Genomic DNA, 20517 nt, shown 5'->3' on the forward strand with positions numbered 1-20517 from the left:
CGTGACAAACCCATACATTTATATGTAAGCTGAATAAGGTGATGATCATGAGTATTTCCAGTGGGTTTTTGAAAATAGCAGTTAATGGGTAGAATTCTCACCCTGACTAACTCTATATGCTCATATCTGTGAACCAAGCAGCTGCATTGAGGAGAGAAATATGCAATGCTAAAACCATGCTTGAAATCCCTGTCATTATGTTCTTTTAAATGTGTGCTGCTCCTAATGTCATATCAATAAGTACTATACTGTCTTTAAAGCAATTTTTAAAGAAGGTAATAAAAGAAAATGAGAGAGAAAAACAAAAGTTTAAGACTTCTTGAAAGCATGTGGTATTATTCAATCATATGTCCCATCTTGCGTAACCGTATCTGTTCATCTGAGCAGCAGACTTGACGATAACAATAGATAGCATATCAATTACTTTTAATGAGCTATTCTTGTTTGGAAAATATGTAACATATGTATAGTTATATGTTACCCTGTTTCTGTCTTTGCTTTTGATTTTCTTGCTCTTGCTTTTACTCTTCGAAAAGAAAAAGAAAATTATACAACAAGAATGAAGTAGGACTCACAATCATCTAGAAATTGTACTACGCATTCTCTACCGATTCCTCCATGCTCAAAAACTAAACCAGATCCCAAGCACATATTGCCTTTTTAGAGATTTATAAATTATACTATTTGTGCTGGTACAGAGTCAATAAATTTGACATAATAAATTCCAATTTTCAAGATTAAGACATTTATTTAGCTTTCTCTTTTTTCCACCTGCTTTTTTATTTAAATGGAAAAAGAGGTTTCAATGACTTCTTAATTATGTGTGTTACAAAGACTCCCTTTTACTCAAGATTTGCTTTTTAAATTCATCCTGTGCTGTTGTATAAGATGCTTCACTTTGTATTTCAAAATTCCTTGTCATGGTAATAAAATATTTTCTACCAAGAGAAATGCTGTATGTTAACAAATCTAACAATCATTACACAAATAGTTATGTATTGTTTGTACTGAATTCTTGTAACCTTCTCTGTGTTGCTTTAATTTCTGTATTTTGGGTATAACTAAGGTTATAGCATTTTATTTTATTTTATCTTATATTTTATACTCAATACAGCTCAAGACCTCTCGATTGCCAGGCAGTCGCTGTGTCGCCAAACGTTATTCACAGTCTCCAAAGTTATGGTTTAAAATAACGATGCACAATGGAACTTGGCTGATGAACTTAATTGGATTTATGATTCTGGAAGAGATGGCCAGTTCATGTCTGTGCAGGAAGTATGGCTGCAGCGGCACTCGTCCTCCATGTAAAGTTCACAAATAAAAACAAAAATTTGTAAAACAAAAACTTCTGTTTGTGAATGAAATTGTTAGCAAACAAAAGTTTTGTGAATCAAGATACCACTGTAATTGGTATATAGTGAATATGCAGTCTCTTTAAGTAAGTAAATCTCATCAAATGTAATTCAATTAGTTTAATATTTATGAACCACTATAGTATGCTAAATTTTCATAAACTACATATAAAGGGAAGACTTGACACGTGTAATTTAAAGTATTTAAATGCACTGTCTTAATTTCCTGTTCATATATCTAATTTCTAAATGGGGGAATAAAATTTAATAGAAAACATCAAATTATTAGGAATCATGTTCTGTTAATCTGAGGCTGTGAAATGCAGCAGGCTATAAATTGTTTCAGACACTGTGCATTAGTTTTATACTTCTGCTCTTTAAATACTGCCAAATCCAAAGAAAATCTGATGAAGGAAGACATCTGTTAGAGAAGACATACTTTATAATTTCAGTGTTGTTTTCAAATGTGTTAGCTACGGGTTTCTAAAATATGTTATGTTTCATATCTACAACACTATCTTTTTAACAGAATAATACTTTTAATACTTGTTATAGATGTAGTGTTCTAATAATTTATGGCATATTAAACACTTGCTTTCTCTTTAGGCAAAAAAGAACACAATAGGGCTGGGGAGATAGCTTCATTGTCTAAACGCTTGCCTGACAAGCACACGGACCTGGGTTTGATCCACGATACCACATACCATGCTGGTCCTGCACCACGCTGGCCACTAAAACTCGGAGTGGGGTTGCACTCCTGTAATCCCAGCGCTGGGGAGGCTGAGGCAAAGGATCAGTGTTAATCAAGCTGCTTAGCAAGACCCTGTGCCAAATAAATACATAAATAAACCTTTTTTTAAGAGAATTTATTAACCAAAAGTTGCTAACTCAAAGTAATAATCATCACTAATGAGTTATAGCACGAAAGAATCACTGGAAAAAAAGGGAAAATGGAGAAAAAGATAAAGTGCTAGTCACACAGCAAATTTTTTTAATATCCCTGTAGAGAACAAGTAGTTCAACTGAATTGCAGTATATGACTAAATCATTCAAATTCTTATACTACATTCTGACAAAATTGGCTGTATAAAAAATACAAAGGAAAAAGGTTTGAAAAATATCTCAAATGTCTCTGTATAATAGTTTTTTTTCCCTATGGGGAAATATAAAGCATTCCTCAAAATTATCACAGACATTGACAGGAAATTATTTACATATATAATAACTAATGCGATTTCAAGCTGTTTCTTACAAAATTTAGATAAAATAAGATTTGAAAAGACGTACTTAAGGAACTGTTATTACTATTACCAGTTGAACATTTAAAGAAGTTATTTATATGCCAAAAAATTTGTGACTATAATTATTTAATGGATGATTGTATTATAATTTTTGAATAGTAAAATGAGACTAAGAAGTCCTTTAGATTTCTAACAATGAATTTAAGATAAAATTAAAACACCTTATATGTATTTTATGTCACGTTTATTAACTTAGATCTCTCTTAAAATTATAAATTTGATGTTGATAATTATCCTGGTAATTTACAGTCCTGGAGAGCTATTCATTTTCTTTGATTATTAATGAAATATTATATCGAGTTAGAAAGATCTTAAAACCTAAAACTACATGATTAAACATTTATTTCATCATCATTTTAAATTCTTCTACAGTTTCACAGTAAAATCTTTCTTCTTAGGAATTATTCTGTGCAAATTTCAACTACAGAGTATCAGTAGTCTGCAAATTAGCTTGCGTGAAATGTCTTCATGCATGAGCAGCCATAAGATCAGAAAAAGGCTAGTCAGGGTTCTTATCAATTACTTTCAAATTTAAACTGAAAGAAAAGGTACTCCTTTCCAACAAAGTAACCAGAGAAATGCAATCTGGGAAGCCTTTGGTGGTCATATTTATAGTTCAGTTTACAAAGACAGGTTAAGAGAAATTGAAACACAGGAATAATAGAAAGAATAAAATACAAATAATGAAGAGTCCTCTTAATTTCACTTGAGGATAATCTCTAATCCTATTCTCACAGTTGCATATGTGGAACACACTTTTTTCTTATTTATTTTACTTTGTTTCATTGTTTTTCCTCTAAGATACTGAAACTTTTGATTGTCCTATAAAAATCATTCTACTTGTTAAATCTCCTATCACATGTAAGTTAGGACAAAAAAAAAAGCACTTGCCTGGCAAGCATAAGGTCCTGAGTTCAAAAAAAAAAAAAAAAAAAAAAAAAAAAAAAAAAAAACGATTTCTCCCTTTCACTTCAAAGTTACAGTAATATTTGCATTGGGGAATTAGTTTTTGGTATCTAATCCATAAGATCTGACATAAACTGTAGTAAGTAATTTGGAATCTTATTGGATCACTGAAAATTCCAGCGGAGGATTGACTCTAAGTGAAAATCTAAAAACTTAATGACTTCACTTATTTTCCACTGCACCCTTCTTTCTCCTCTGCTGCTTATAGGATCAATTTCAAAAAAATCTCATAATTCTGCGGTGATGTCACTCTCTCTTTTTCGCTTTCAGCTCTAAAGACTTGAAAAAACTCCTGACAGTATCTCTAATCAGAATGGCTTAATTCCCAGATACATAAAGATTGGTTTGCAGATGTTGGTGCATCTATAACCCTCAGTTCGAAGTCTACAATGAAATTAATTTAAAAATTATGGGATCAAATATATTAAAAAGATCATTTTTAGTATCTTGACAACATAAATTTTTATACTGAATCTAATAGATTGTTCTTGAGTATTATATATCTTTAATTTTGTAATTTACCTTTCTGTTTGTCCATTCTTTGGATTATTTTTCACACAAATATAACATTGGACATGAAGAGAAAAGACAGTCTAGGGCTGACAAAGTTTTGTATCAGGGTGTATTTGTTTGAGTAACTACCTAAATTTAGAAAAGCAAGTTTTGTGGTGGAGCAGATGACTTGTGTTATAACTGTGCTCTAGTCATTTGTCTCACTTGTATGTCTCTATGGTTTATTTGGGTGTGGGAGGTGAATACTATGATGTAAAGCACTTGACCTTCATTAATGATGTCAACTTACTAGTTATGTCAGTTCTATCAATCAACAACTATCTCAAACAATTGTATAACTTGTGCAGCAGAAGTGCAAATAACTTACATAATGATTGCAAAAGTAGATGAAGAGGCTAGAAGAGAAAAATTTCCCCCACACAATAATTACAAATAATTTACATAGACCCTTCAGCCACTAGCATGTGGCACATAGCTCTGTGTTCCTGAAGTGCCAATCGCGGGGAATGGACCCGTATGAGTCTGTATCCTGTTAGGAAGAAGGACACTCGGAGAGGTGAGCGGCACAAGGGCTTATATAGTCTTATTTTTCTCTACAGCCACTACTCATCTCTCACACTACAGCCTGAGATCTAGTTTCTGTCCATTCAGCAGTGATACTTGACTCTGACAGAAACGTGAACGCTTGGGCTTATTGTACACGTGAGGGATCTGGGATATGTGCTCCTTACGAGAATCCAATGACTGATGCTCTCAAGTGGAGCTGAGGCGTGATGCTGGTCGGGAGAGTGGATACAGCATTAGCAGAGCAGTTTAGATGTGTAGCGGCCCTAAACAATAGCCTGCAGATTCGTATCAAGTCACTTTCACTGAATAGTAAGCTACACTGAACTTGCATCTGATGGAAGCCTCTCTCTCTCTCTCTCTCTCTCTCTCTCTCTCTCTCTCTCTCTCTCTCTCTCCTAGTTTAGGGAAGGGCCTACGGGGTGTTCAAGGTCTCACTGCTACATCAGACTTACAGTGATCCTCCTGTTTACAGCCTCCCAAGAGCTGGGATTACACACGCACGTCATCACGCCCAGTCTCAATTGCTATCTCAGCGTGCCCTGGGGGCAGGACCGGCACGGCAGGCCCGAGATCGAACCCCGGGCCCTGAGCCTGCTGGCAGACGCTTTAATCCGCTGAGCTATTTGGCCAGCCCTATGGAAACCTTTTTCATGGCAGGTGAATGTCTGTGTTCACTTGTACTGCTGCATTTAGTAGCAGGCTATTAGTCAGGAATCGACACTCATTTTAGCCTACTGATAGCCCCCCATTGTTTTATTTACCACATAAGTTCGTGCCTATTTTCTGTATTGTATAATTCTTTCTGTCAAAATTCTGGTGAGCTGCAAAGATAAACCTAGCCAGAATGAGGACAAATCAAATATAACTGGAGCGTTTCTTTGGAAACAGGGAAAGAACAATGCCGAGACAGCAGAAGATTTTAAAATGGGTGAAATAAAAAAAAAAAAAGGAAGAAAGAATTTAAAATAAAATGCCAGTGGCCCACATATTGCAGATTTGTTGGAAAAGGTGATTCACATTCCTACAGCCTGCTGTAAGTAATGCGTGATGAGCCGCTACCCGCTCTTGCCACAAAGCCTTCAAAACTTTCATGACATAGAAGCAAAGCATCCTGCATTAAAACGTAAGATTTCGGAGCTTTTAAACAAGACAATAAACACGAAGAGAAGCAGTTATTGGAGGCTAATGCTGCTGGCAGCATCGTTCTTTGGGGCTAACTGAATTGCTAAAGCTAAGCAACCATATGTTATTAATGAAGCAATGATCCTGCCTGCAGTTCAGGATATTTACGGTGAATGTTTATGAGAGGCTACCCCTGCAAATGGAGCATATGCTCCCCCTTTCCCTGGTGTCGTGGCTTGATGACTGGTGTATTACACAGGACACAGAGGGACAACTTCATTTTCTTTTCTTTTGAGGCACAACTTTAGAGCAGACCAATGATCAATCCAGTTTGTTGAGTCTATGAATGTTCTCAACGGGCAGCAACGCTTGTTTCGTGGGCACGTAGGAATGTGTGCGTGAGGGTTTGCTGTACGCACTTTGCTGCCAGCTGACAGCGGAGCTGCAGGACTGTTCAGTTCTTGAGTGACTATTTAGTAATTATATTTGTCCTTTTGTCCTTTTGTGCCAGAGTGAGTCCCGTGAGCATGCAGGTTTCTGCTCTTCGTACTTGATACAAAGAGGTTCTGGATAGAAGTCTACACACTGTGTCATTTATAAGAGAAAGCAAACTACCTGACCAATGTCACCTGAACTTGACAATGCTTTTGTAGGATGTGGTTAAAACTATCTACCACATCACCATAGAGATTCCTAACACACTTCTGTCCACACAGCTCTGTCAGGAGATGGGTGCTCCGAATGCACATCTTCCTAACACAAACGCAAGATGGCTCATATACACAGCCCACTGGCCAGATTCTTTCATATATGAGTACCATTAAAATTTTTTCTCTTAGTCAGACAGTCACTGTTGGTAGCACATTTCTGCAACAAAGAATCAGACGTAAAGCTTGCTTACCAGGGTGACATACTTAACCTGCTGAGTGAACTCAATTTGCTATTGAAGGCAGAATGACAACTATATTCAAACTGGCAGATAATGTGGCTACACTGAAACCCAAACTGCAATCGTGGTGATGGTAACTGAAGCTTAGACATGTCCTGTAGCTTATTTCCAAGCATTGTTACCAAAGCCCCATGCACTCCTAGGTGGAGGTTTGGGAGGTGAATGTGTCATGTAGGGCTGGTAATTACTGGGGCTGTGCTCTCTGTACTCTCTCTGTCTGTCTCTGTAACTCTCTGTGTCTCTGTCTCTCTCTGTCTCTCTCTGTGTCTCTGTCTCTCTCTGTCTCTGTCTCTTTCTGTCTCTCTCTGTCTCTGTCTCTCTCTGTGTCTCTGTCTCTGTCTCTTTCTCTCTCTGTCTCTCTGTCTCTCTGTCTCTCTCTTTCTCTCTCTCTGTCTTTCTCTGTCTCTGTCTCTCTCTGTCTCTCTCTCTGTCTGTCTGTCTTTCTCTGTCTCTCTCTCTCTGTGTCTCTGTCTCTGTCTCTCTCTCTTTCTCTCTGTCTGTCTCTCTGTCTCTCTGTCTGTCTTTCTCTGTCTCTCTCTCTCTGTGTCTCTCTGTCTCTCTCTCTCTCCCCCCCCCATCTCCTGACTGCTGCTTTCTAGTTGCCATACCATGAGAGATTTCCTACTCTGCCCCTACACCATACACTCTGTTGAAGCCAGCTTACTTGTAGGCCTCTGCCAGGCCTCCCTGCCTTGAACCCAGCTGAGCAGGTCCTAGAAGCACCACAAACCGTGAGTCAAGTAAACTGTTCTTCCTTTGACTTGTAGGAGTTGGGTATTTTGTCTCCAAAAGGAAGACATGAACTAGGACCGCATGCACGAAGCATTAGCTGAGATTCTGAGGGAGACTGAGCTACCGTCTCCTCTCCCAGCCGGTGCTTTATGGTCTCTCTCAGCTTTCAAAGCACTTTGAGCATCTCTTCCCAGCCACAAGAGTCCAAAAGTGAGAAGAAATACGTATGTGATTCAGTCGTGCATAAATCAGGCGAGTCAGCTATGGACCTGCTAGACCAGGACCGACAGCCTGGTGGTGCGAAAGATGACGGCCTTGAAAGCAAGTGTGGGCCGGCCAAATAGCTCAGCGGATTAAAGCGCCTGCAAGCAGGCGCAGGGCGGCGGGTTCGATTCTCGGCCTGCTGTGCCGGCCCCGCCCCTGGGCGTGCTGAGATGGCAATTGAGACTGGGCGTGGTGGTCAGCGCCTGTAATCCCAGCTCTTGAGAGGCTGTAAACAGGAGAATCGCCATTAGTCCGATCGACGCAGTGAGACCCTGAACACACTGTAGACCTTTCCTTAAAGTAAGAAAAGAAAAGAAAGAAAGTGTGACACAACTGTACATGTCCACGTGCTCAGCCTGACGTCAAGGTGGACTCTCTTCAGGTTACCCTAAAAGCCCTGAAAAGTGCTCCCATTTCTAATAAGCCTGTCTTTATAAAGCAGCTTTTTCTCCAGTGACAGCAACTAAAATGAGGTGATAGAGGAAACCTGAGAGGAGCAACATACTCGGGTGTCCTCATTGTCCCCCAACATCCCCAGAAGCAACAATTTATTTTCAGAAAGCCACCCTCTGGATTCCTTCACTACGTATCGCAGTGCAGCAAAAGCAGGAATAAAGTGTTACAACACTTGCAAAGCTCCGGCGTCATCCTAACCCCTTCCGCTCCCCTTGTTGGGGGACAGTTGTCTTCCATTAACAGGGGCCAGAGCTTGGGACACACTGCAGTGCAAAGCAATATGAAATCATTTAGTCGAAGAAGCTAAAGAAAATCGATTATCAAGTGTTCTTAATAACCGCGGTGCTTGATACCTTGTGTCTACTTGAGCCGTCTGCAGCCTGGCTGGATGGCTTGCGGATCCCCACACCCTGGAACCCCACTACACCCTGGGGAGTGGGGAAGCAGCCCTAGGGCAGAGAGGACGCACCCAGAGTGACTCGGGGCAAAAAGGTACGGAAAGGACTGGAGGAGGGCTTCTGCACCCCGTGTCCTGGGAGGAGTTCTGATCTGCGCAGCGCCCCTGCTCAGCCGTGACAGTTCAGAGGAGCTGTCACGCAGCCTCGCCACTGGGGAGGAGTTCCGATCCTCGCTGTGGAGCGCCCGTTTTCGCAGTCAATGAAGGCAGAGAGAGGCCTGCTGGACGCCGCAGCTGCTGCTCCTGCTTTGCTCTTCATTTTTTTTTTTTTTTTTCCTGCAGCCAGGAACTGCTGCTGTCTGCTTTAGAGCCAGTGGAGTATGGACTGAAACCTCCACTAACTGAGAGCTAAATAAAACTTTCCTTCCTTTATTTTGGGTGCTGGAATTTTGTCCCAGCAAGGAGTGAAAAGTAACTGAGACAATAAGTGACATAGGTAAATTGGCAGGCAAGTGTTTTGACTCCATGGTAGTGAAGAGATGCTTCATAGAAATATCAGGAAAATACTTATAGATACTCAGCTAATGAAAGAACTCTGCAGCCCACTCTGTCTTTCTATTTGTTTTTCTTCTTTGGAGTTCTTATACAAGGGAGACTATACGATATTTACACATGTGTGTCTGGTTTATTTCACTTATATGTTCAAGTGGCATCCACTTCAATATAAAGCCTTGCAGTTTATCATTCTTAATAGCTGAATAATACTCCATTGTGTAAAAATACCAAAAAAAAAAAAAAAAACCCTTCTACCATTTAGGCACTGTTTGAGGCTGATGCAGGAGGATCATGAGTTCAGATCTTATTTGAGCACTTTAGTGAGACCTTGTCTCCAAAAGCGCATCAACATGACTTGATGTACCTCAGGGCAAAAAAACCTTGGTTCACTCTCTAGTACTGCACAATACAGAAGTAAAAGTTTTAGAATGAACTATATTGTCTATTTTAGAAATGCATTTAATCTGGTATATTGAAAATATTTCAATGTGTGATCAATTTAAAAATTAGTGTTGAGATGGTTTAATATTTTGTTCTGAGTCTTCAAAATCCCCATGTCTCAACCTGAGCTAGCCACATTTCAAGTATTAGTAGCCACTTAACTAAGAATGCTCTACTGGACAGCAGAGGCCTAGCACAATAGAGGTGACCAGGAAATGAACATCCCAAGACAAACTTTCAAAAATAGTCTCTTTTCACTCATAATCACATAATCTACTGATTATAAACTATAAGTACTCTGCAGCCCACTCTGAAAGGAAATAAGAATGGGGAGTTGAGAAGCTGATATACATTATCCTAACATAGCAGAACTCAGGAGCATCCTGGAGGGTGGTTTAATTCTGTGCCAACTCAGACAGCAGTACTAGTCTCACTTGCTGTATGACATGGAGTTTTCTGTAATAGGTTTTTATGCTGCTGGGTGTGGATAAACATCATTAACTTGGTGGATGACTTTCGTTGTATTACCAGGAAAGAGGACTAGAGATAAGTCAAGCTCACATGCGACTGGTAAGGCTCGATTTTTCCAGGGATAAGTCCCACGTCTGGCCTCTACCACTTTATGTCAAGTAGAAAAGTTAGCCATTTAGATATTCTACTCGATGGCCCAAGCGTCTGCTGTGCTATGGGAATCTGGGTAATCAAGAAATACCTGCAGGGCAGAGCAGTTAGTAAGACAGAGCCAGCCTGGAGTGTGAGAGTCCAGTCACACGGACATCAGTGACCCGATGCGCCGTATTTACTGTTAGCAGAGAGCATGTCTGTCCTCAAGCTCCACAGTTACGTAGATAATGGAGTAGATGCTCTTACATTTGAATGTAATAGATAGTATTTGCAAATTAACTTGCAAATGCAAAGTTTTATAACACAGATAAAGTAAACAATTTGAGATCACGCTGTTTACATAATTTATGTAAGCATTAAGGTTTGATCTCTGGCTTCCAAATAGGTCTTTATGAAATTACACATTTTAGTGACTCACACACTCGACCATTTTTGCAGTTGATTTTGATTGCTTGTGGTATTAATCAATATATCAAATCAACTGCAAATTCTACGCATGCTATAACTGCTTGACAGAACAACACTGCTTGAATTAAAGATTCTCCAAAGGAAAAAAATTACATCGTTACACTCTTTGGCAAAGGGAATTAGCACAGTGAACTATTCTCGCTTAGTGAATGCTAAATCATTTGCTGGCAGCTTGTGTGCCTGGCAGAATCAACAGAGCACAATACGTGTTGAATATATACCTTAAGAAACCTAATTACGGCTGGTTTGACCGGCTAGCGTGGTCACAGAAAACAGTAATGCTGGTAATGCAGACTGAAAGCAATTCCAGAATAATGAATATTTAACTCCAGAATATCTTTTCCTCACAGCTTTAACCTAATGGTATCTTTCTACTGAAGGTAAAATTAACAGTCATTTAAAATTCATTTTAAATTATTTTACCGCTATTTTTTCTTCAACTGTTTCACGTAGTCAAAACTTACTTTAAAAACACCTACTTCCACACACATCTCCTATTGTACTTTTTGCCGTATTTGTCCACACTGAATGTGTCTTTAAAGTTTAAAGAAAACTCTGAAGACACTGCTGATGTGCCATTGATATTTTTGATGACGAACTTCATCAGACTCCTTAAATTTTACAATTAAAGTAAAAAATATGTAATTTATTATGCTTTTAAATTATTGAGAAAGAATATTTTTGAATCAAATGAGCATATTCAGTATTTCTGTATATTCCTGAAACCGCACGTGGTGGCCCATGTTTATAATTCCATCGCTGGGGAGGCTGAGGCAGGAGGATTTCTATGAATCTGTGAGGTGTAGCGAGACCCTGTACCAAATAAATAAATAAATAAATAAATAAATAACAACTTTTAAAAAGAAAACAAAAGGTACTATCTGAAACAAAATTTTCAGCAAATGTTAATTTCTCACTATTTTGTAAATACTCACTGGAATTTAAACAAATATTGAACTTTTCCATATATATATATATATATATATATATATATATATATATATATATATATGTAAAATATATATAAAATCACTTAATTGTACTATTAAATTATTGAGAAAGAATATTTTTTAATCAAGTGAGCATATTCAGTATTCCTTTAAATCCTACTGACTGCTACTAGGATTTCTAATACATTAGACTTTTCAGAAGGTTCTTAGCTATTTGTAATAAATTAAAGTGACTAAAGTTGCTTTCCAAGTTCAGTTATTACATGTTGCACCTAATAAAATGTACTAAATTTATCTACTCTACGGGTACAGTCTGATAAATGTCATTTTTTAAATTAATAATGAGAATTTATTAAAAACATTTCCATTACTTAATCTGAATCATCCATAATCTATGATCTTTAAATTGTAAAGCATTTGTGTGAAAAGAAAATGTGCTCATAAACACAAGGAACTGCACACGAAATGGTCCAGTAAGCTCGAGACTGCTTTAAGGTGAAGAACGAGTGAAACACAGCATAAGCAATACTAACAGAGCTGAGGCCCACGTCAGTGCTAAGAAGTCTTTAATCGTCTTCATTTTTCTTTAAGTAGGTGGATAAAATACAATGAATTCACACTTTTTTTTTAGCAATGTGCTGCATAAAATGTGCAGAATTGGAAAGTATTCCTCTGGATGGAACAATTTATGAATTCTGCTAATAAGTGAAAGCTTTCAGTAATAAAACTTACATTAGATTATCTTTAGTGTAATATTAATTTTAAATATTTTCTATATTATCATTTTTATTTGTAGCATAGCAATTTGTAAACATCAGCTGAAAAACAAAATGCAAGTATGTATTGTTCTCAATTGATTGTTCATCTTACTCAGAAAGTAAATGAGGACAATCTGAAATACCTGAGACCTGGGGAGACAGCTCAGCTGCTAAGCACCTGCTTGGTGAGCACAAGAACCAGGTTCGAGCTCCAGCACCACACGCCTTGCAGACGGGCCTGCCATGCCAGCCCTGAAACCATGCGCAGGGGCCCATGTTCGTAATTCCATCGCTGGGGAGGCTGAGACAGGAGGATTCCTGCAAGTCTGCGAGGTGTAGTGAGACACTGTACCAAATAAATAAATATATAATAACTTTAAAAAAGAAAACAAAATGTACCACCTGAAACAAAGTTTTCGGCAAATGTGAATTTCTCACTATTTTGTAAATATTCATTGGAATTTAAAGAAATATTGAATTTTTCCATATATATACATTTATGTGTGTGTGCATATACTGTCTTTGACATTTCCTATTATCAAGACCTAATGCATAATTCTATTATAATTTGTACTGTTTTAACTCTTAAGCATGTTCTGTTTTTTGTTTTTTTTTTGTTTTTGTTTTTTTTTTTTTTTTTTGCATTGAGGATCAAATTCAAGACCTTGAGCTTGCCAGGAAGATTTTTAAGCTACTGAGCTATATCCCTGGTACTTAAGCATGTTCTTAAGTGACATAAACATTAAGCAAATGATTTGTAAACAACGATAAGCAATGGATGACCAAAATTTCAATTCTCTCTTTATTTATGTAAAGCTGAGTAAATAGAAAAGTAATTTATTTGTACATTGATGTATATTAGAAAGATAAATGTGAGGTTTCTTGGATTGGATCAGGTGATGATCCTTTTATACTATTTTCATGGATTCCTGTGACTTCAGTTTTTTACATATTTTTAATTCTGCTCTGTCCTATAAAGTAGTTTTCAGCAACTTAAACACATATTCTGAGACCTGCATTTCTAGAAAATCTACTTTCTAAAAAATAAAATGAACAGGATTCGTGGAAAGTAGAAATATGTTTTAAAAGTATTAGGATTGATATTGATATATATTTTTTGTTTGGAACAACTATGTGAGTGCTAATAGGAAATACAAGGTGTTTTAGATTTTGAAAAAGTAAAAGGAAATGCAGTAATAAACGGTCCTTTACTCATGAAATACAAACTAAACGAATGGAGAATGCCCGGCTTCTTACACTTTGGCTCCACTTTGTACTATTTCCTTACACAATTCGCAAACAGCCCAAGTGACATCAGTAGGTCACTCCCTGTGTTGCCTCGCTTCTGGCCCACAGCCACAACGTCCGCCTGTCACATGCTGCCTTTTTATTGAAACGTGTATTGATTCTCTGATTAATGTACAGCTCCTTCATTGGCATTTGCTACAGGAGGTATAATTTTAATGTTTGTGCAATCAATAGATTTGCCAAAACTAAGAATTCCTACTGTTAGTTTGAATTGTTCTGCATTTCTTGATTATCCAGAAAAATGTTGTAAATATTATTAAAGAAAAAAATTGATGATATATGTCATGTTTTATTATATTTCACTCCCAAAATGTCATAGGAAAGGAAAACTCTAGAAATAAAAATAAGCTACATAGTAATTTTCTGTAAAGGAAGTAACTAAATAGATTCTATTTCTTCTTGAAAAAGATATATACATGGAAAGCTAGTACATACAAAAATCACATTTTAATGCAAAGCATAAAATACATATTCATTAAAATATAATAAATAGTAATAACAAATTTATGATTAAAATTACATTGTTAATACAGAAATAATACTTATTATTCACAAAATAATATTCTAAATTTGTCAGCTGTCCTAATCAAATTTATTATAATAATGGCATTCAATGATGAGGATATAACATTTTAGAATTAATAAAAAGCTACATATTAAATAGAATGGCTTAGAATTATTCATTGAAATAAAACCTAATGCAGTTTTATATAAAATTATAAGATTTTTAAATTATTGAGAATGTCTCACATATATTTTCCTTATTATTATAAAAATAAAACAATTATCAGAAAAGATAAGAATTTATTCCAGGTATGAATGTTTTGTAAATCAACGTAATCCAACATATCCATAAGTTTATGAAAAAATCTTGCAATCTTATCAACTGACACCAGTGATGTGCCAAAATTTAACATCTATTTGTGATAAAAACTGTGAGAGATTCCGTAGGCAGTTATTGGAAATACAAGGGACTTTTCCCACTTATGGAAAATATGAACACAAACAGCTAACTTCACATTTCACAGTAAGTATATTTAAGACAATTTTCATCTAAAATGAAGCAAAAGGTGTGTGTCTGTAATCCCAGCACTGGGGAGGCTGAAAACAGGAGGATCACAGTGAGTCCAAATTGCGTAGCAAGACCACATGCCAAATACATAAAATAAAGGGGAAAGAAACCAGAATTTGGGCACCCATATGCTTATCATTACTATAGTATTTTCATGTATAGAAAATCTGTGCTGACAGAGAAATGGAATAATGTATGAATACAGAAAATGAGATATAAGCATACAAATAAATTCTATTTTTTATTGCGTATTTGGCACAGGGTCTCGTTAAGCAGCTCAGACTCGCAGTGATCCCAGGGGATTACAGGTTTGCCCCATGACCGCGATCTCGGTGGCCGGCTCTGCATGCCGGGGGGCAGGGCCAGTGCAGCATGCAATGCCAAGGATCGAACCCCGGTCTCTGCGCTTGCCTAAGCAGGTGCTTAGTCTGCTAAGCTATCTTGCTGGCCCTTCGAACTAGTTTCTAATGCTTTTGTCCAGTAAAAGAATTCAGAGCTTTTGGTGACTGATTTTACTAGTAACGCAAAAAAGAAGCAAGATTATTCTGAAGCATTTTATAGTGGCAGAAAATAAGACTATTTCATGCAAGCGAACACAGATAGGACAGGCCCAGGAACCAAATGAAAGAGCACCGCTAGCCAAAGGTGTAATGACCTGCCCACCCAGAAATGTGATACAGTATAGGATTATAGTTAAAAGATTGAAATACATAGCCATGAATTTAAACTGCTGTGTACAAATGAGGGAACAAGTGAGTCAGTGGCACAGAAGAGAGCATTTTTCTCACAAAAAATTCAAATAGTTTTTGTAGATACACCTACTTTAAAGGGAAACATAGCTCTCTATTTTTAGGCATGGGTCATACACAGTGAGTATTTTTAAGGACTCTGTTCAGACAAAGAGGGAGGAGAATTTATGGTAGGCAAAGCTCAGTTACTACCTTCGCCAGCTGTTCAAGTCAAAATCCAGCATGATGAATTGCATGAAGTCATTCAGTGACTTACAGGTGTTCAAGTCACTCATAATACTAAGCAATGAGCGTGTCACTTATGTCTGTGGTTTTCCTCCCAAATTCCGTAGCCTTAGGCCGAACACAGGTGAAAAACTCAGATAAATTTCAATGGAAAGGTATTTCACAGAGTACCTTATCATCTGTCCTCAATTGTCATGGCAATTGGAAGAAAGATGGTATGAACTCTTGTTGCACAGGTCCTGCTTTACCTTGGTCTTAACCATCCAGTAGAAAAGTATGAAGATGAAATATAGGAAGTAAAGCCATGTTGTTATGTTGAGCTATGGGGGACTCAGGTCAATAATTTCTGACATTGCCAATTAAACAGAAGACCCAATGCTATTATGGGCTTCTGTACTCTTTTAGAATATTTTGCTGAGTTTACACACCTATAATATTCAACAACGGAACTTAAAAAAAAATTGGGGTATAACTATGAATGTCCATTTTGTATCTGTGTATTCAAAGTGGTTGGGATAGATATATAGTTGCATTCTCTTAATGAATAGAATGATTTTTTCTAATGGTGTTTGTAAGTAGGATCACAAGTCTGCATCTTGTACAGCAATTAACCACTAAGAAAAATATATGCAGTGTATTATTTGTTGAAAAAAATATGTATAAATGCACGAATTGTGATATTGCGGAAACACAGATATGTGAATGATCAATAAAGTTTGCAATGAAAAAAAAAAAAAAGAAAATGCAGTTAAGAGGGAAGACAGGAAAAAGGGTCATAAAATAAATTTAGATGTGTTATGTCCATGTCCATACTCCTTACAACGAATATAGTCATTATATCCTGCAAAATGTCCTATAAATTAAAAAATAAGTTCTCAAAATGGTAAAAAAAAAAAAAAAAAAGAAAATTGCCCCAGTCTGAAAACCAGAAGGAAAAGAACAACTGAAGGACTAGGGTGTCTTGTTTAGGATTCCAGAGAAAGAAAATACAGGAGCTAGAAAATAGGTAAGCTCAATAAAGTACCGCATAATATGTGTCAATATTAATTACTTAATTGTGGCAAGTGTACTGTGTTAATGCAAAATGTTAGTAAGAGAAAAGTGAATGTGAGATAGGAATTGTCAAACTACATCATTTTTCTATAAAACTAAAATTATCATTTAAAAAGCTGAAAAAATAAATGAATAAAAAATGAATGTCAGTGGCTTTTATAATTTCTAACTCTTGCAGATTTGACATAAACTGGTAAATAATAAATTAATGTATTTTGGCATTTTAAATAAAATTCACTTGGAGAGTTAGAATTGAAAATTTTAAAATGTGTTATAGTCTAATATATGTTATAGTTTCATATAGTCTAATACATATAGTCATAGTCTAATATGAGTTATAGTCTATTTTTACAATTAAAGTGTAGAATTCTATATTGTACACTTGATGAGTAAAGAAAATCCCAAGGGGAACACTAACCCCCTCTAGGTCTGTCTGGGACATGGGGGTGTGGCCATAAGAGTGTGTGCTGCAGTCCTGGGTACAGCTGGAGACACGTTCCCCGGGCCGCCCAGCCTTCTCCGGCTCTGCTCCCAGCGGCCACCAGCAGGCAACTTTGCTCTCACCTGTCATCCGCTGAATTTCTCCCTCGTAGCCCGCGGAGTGTGGGGGGAACAGCATGAAACTCTGAGACAAATTAAAACTTCCCTTCACTGCAGATCCTGAGCAGTGTGCCTCGGAGACAAGAAATCTAACACAAAATTGAATGATTGTGCAACATACACATACAGTTGGTATATATTGTACTTTATTAGGCTCGTGCCAATTTTCTCTTCATTGTGTTTCTCAGGAAATTATATTAATCTATTCATGCTCCGTATTCATTTGCTGGGAAGTTATTTTAGACTTAGTTCAAGTATGATAACTCGTCAGTTCCTTTGCTGCTATTGAGCTAAGCCACGGCCATTAATTATTTGGTGCCCTGCAAAAGTCTCAAAATACTATCAATAATTTTATTTAAATCTTGTCTACCTCTGACAACAGTGGACCCTTGAACTCAAAGGACTTATGAACTCGGTGTGTTCCTGACTCAAGCTGGGTGTAAGTCCAGGCTGTTTTTTCTATAAAAAGTAACAGAAATACCCATAGCATGCTGTTGACCTCCCAAAGCACCCACTACCTAACCTTTTCATGACAAAAAGTATTGTACAATGTGCGTAATTTACCAGAAATACCAATAAATTTCCTGGCATTTTCACCAAAAAGTTATAAAATGTGCCTAATTATTCAGAAGCAACAATTCTATGCTGCACTCACCATTCAAGTTGACATCTTTGCTTTACAGGGCGTGTGGATGAAACAGAAGGTGGCTATTGTTTGAAAAATGAGTTTCCTTTCATAAAACTTCAGGAAGCTGGCTGTTTTGTGTCTTTTCTCTCCCTGTGGGAGACTGCATCCCACTAGAACCTGCTTCTGGCTCTCGAGGGCTCAACCACTTCAGAAATAAAAACTGGTCTAAGGTTGTGTGTTTCTGACTTTTCTATAGCACTGTTCTCTAGTAGGACATGACATTGTCATTAAACTGTGGCAGATCGATCTGCGCCGTGAAAAGAACAACAGCGAGGCTGGACGTCATCAGCCACAGAGGTCTCAGATGTCTCACCTGTCTGAGCCCTGAAGTGAGCATGCACAGCCTGTGGATTGAGAAGCTCAGACAGTACCAATCGCTTGACAAATGGCAGTGTACACGAAGCCCTCTAAATCACGAGATCCTGGTCAGCCACACACTGCAGTCATCCTAAAAATTTAAAGTACACAGGACTCCCTCCTCTGTTCTCTAAAGACAGTTCTGAGTGAAAAAATTGGATTGTTCTGTCCTAACAGCTTGTCACCAGGTGAACATCCTCCACTTATTGAACTCTTTGTTTGACTTTCATTTTCTTCTCTTTTAATTTTAATTTTTAAATTTATTTATTTTTATTTTATGTATTTGGTACAGGGTCTCACCACACAGCTCGGACTCAAAGCGATCCTCCTGTCTCAGCCTCCCGAGTGCTGGGATTATAGCCGTGCACCACCATGCTTGGTCTCAGTGGCCAGCTTGCATGCCAGTGATGGGGCTGGCACTGCATGTGGTGCCAGGAATGGAACCTCATTCCATGCACATGCCTAAGCAGGCACTTAGTCGGCTGAGCTATCTCGCTGCCCCTTTCTTCTCTTTTTAAACAGTATTTATTTCCATCATATTATGTTGTTTATGTTTTTATTCTGCTGGCTCACCATACAAATATAATTTTTCTTTTTTTTTTCTTTTTGTCATAACAGGGGATTGAATTCAGATACTTGCACTTGCCAGGGAAGCACTTATTCTACTAAGCCATCTCCCCGGCCCAACAAATATAATTTCTATAACAACATGAATATTATTTTAAATCCTAATGGATGAATAAATACCTTGAATTATTTTTATGCCTATTACAGATGAGTTAAATAAATAAATTGATAGCAAATATTTTGTCTTTGGTCTTTTCTTCCTTTACAGAACATTAGGTACAAACTGAATTTTAGAAATTTGTACATTTTTTGTAATGAATCACTCTGATAATTTAAAAAGTTCATAATTACAATTGATTGCATTACTACCCCTTTTAATTAGTTCAGCTGAGAATCAAATAAACTTTGAATGGATCTTGACTCATATATGCAGAATAAGTTCTGCAAGTATGTTTTATTATGTTTGTCCAACTTTATGAATTGGAATACAGTAATGTGCTCTCTCCTTTTGATCTACTGAAACAGTGAAATCTTAAAGTTTGCTCCTAAAAGGTAAGTGATGACTACTGTGCATGGATGTAATGTTTTAGGCTCTTTTATGACATTTGTTTTTCTAATTAAAAAAATAAGTTCAGTAAGTTTCATTGTTTGTCAAGTAATCAGTCCTTCTACAAATGATCAATGTACAATATGCCTCATGAATCCCCCAGTAATACTGACTTTCCTAGATTAGTTCAATTATTGTCATTTTATTATATAAAATTCTTCTGTGATCTTTTTGTTAGTTATACTTATTTTTCTAACTCAATATAGGTAACAATAATCACACATAAAATATAAAATTGAATAACTAAGTCAGGTCACAGAAATGGTGTTAATATATTTCATTTGTTGAAGCTCTATTCCTCAATTGGACAATAAAGGATCTAAAATTCAAGGTGACTGAACTATGTGGACTATGCGGGGTTATATCTCTACAGAGAATCATAGACAAAGAGCAACAGAAAAGGCTTAGGGTTATTAAATCATTTTTACAAGGTATAGTGATGAATCAGAGAAGAAAAAAATAATTTCAAATTCAAATATTACCTTCTAAATTTAAAAAGAAGAAGAAAGGACAGGAAACTGAAAGCTAAAAGTGTCAAGAGTGACCTTAACCTGGAGTTAAACTTCTAGCACACCATGATAGAATCTATGGAGGAATTGGGAGAAGCGGGGGGAGGTGAATGCAGTTCAGATGGGGCAGGCAGCCTGGGGCTCCTGCAGGCAAGAAACGGCACTGTAGCCTGAGGCTTTCTGAAGTGACGGCTCTGAAGAAAAGAAACTCTAAGGTCATTCAGGTGTTTTGCTAAAGTTTTGAAAAGGAACTGGTGAAAGTTCCAGAGGCCTTGTGTCTAGGCACCCTGAATGGCTTAAGGCTGGTGTTAGCACGGAGATTCTTTTATGTGTGCATTTTTCATGGACATTGTAAGGGGCCGGTAGA

The sequence above is a fragment of the Octodon degus genome, unplaced genomic scaffold (assembly GCF_000260255.1).
Source record: "Octodon degus isolate 3935 unplaced genomic scaffold, OctDeg1.0 scaffold00084, whole genome shotgun sequence".
NCBI lineage: Eukaryota > Metazoa > Chordata > Mammalia > Rodentia > Octodontidae > Octodon > Octodon degus.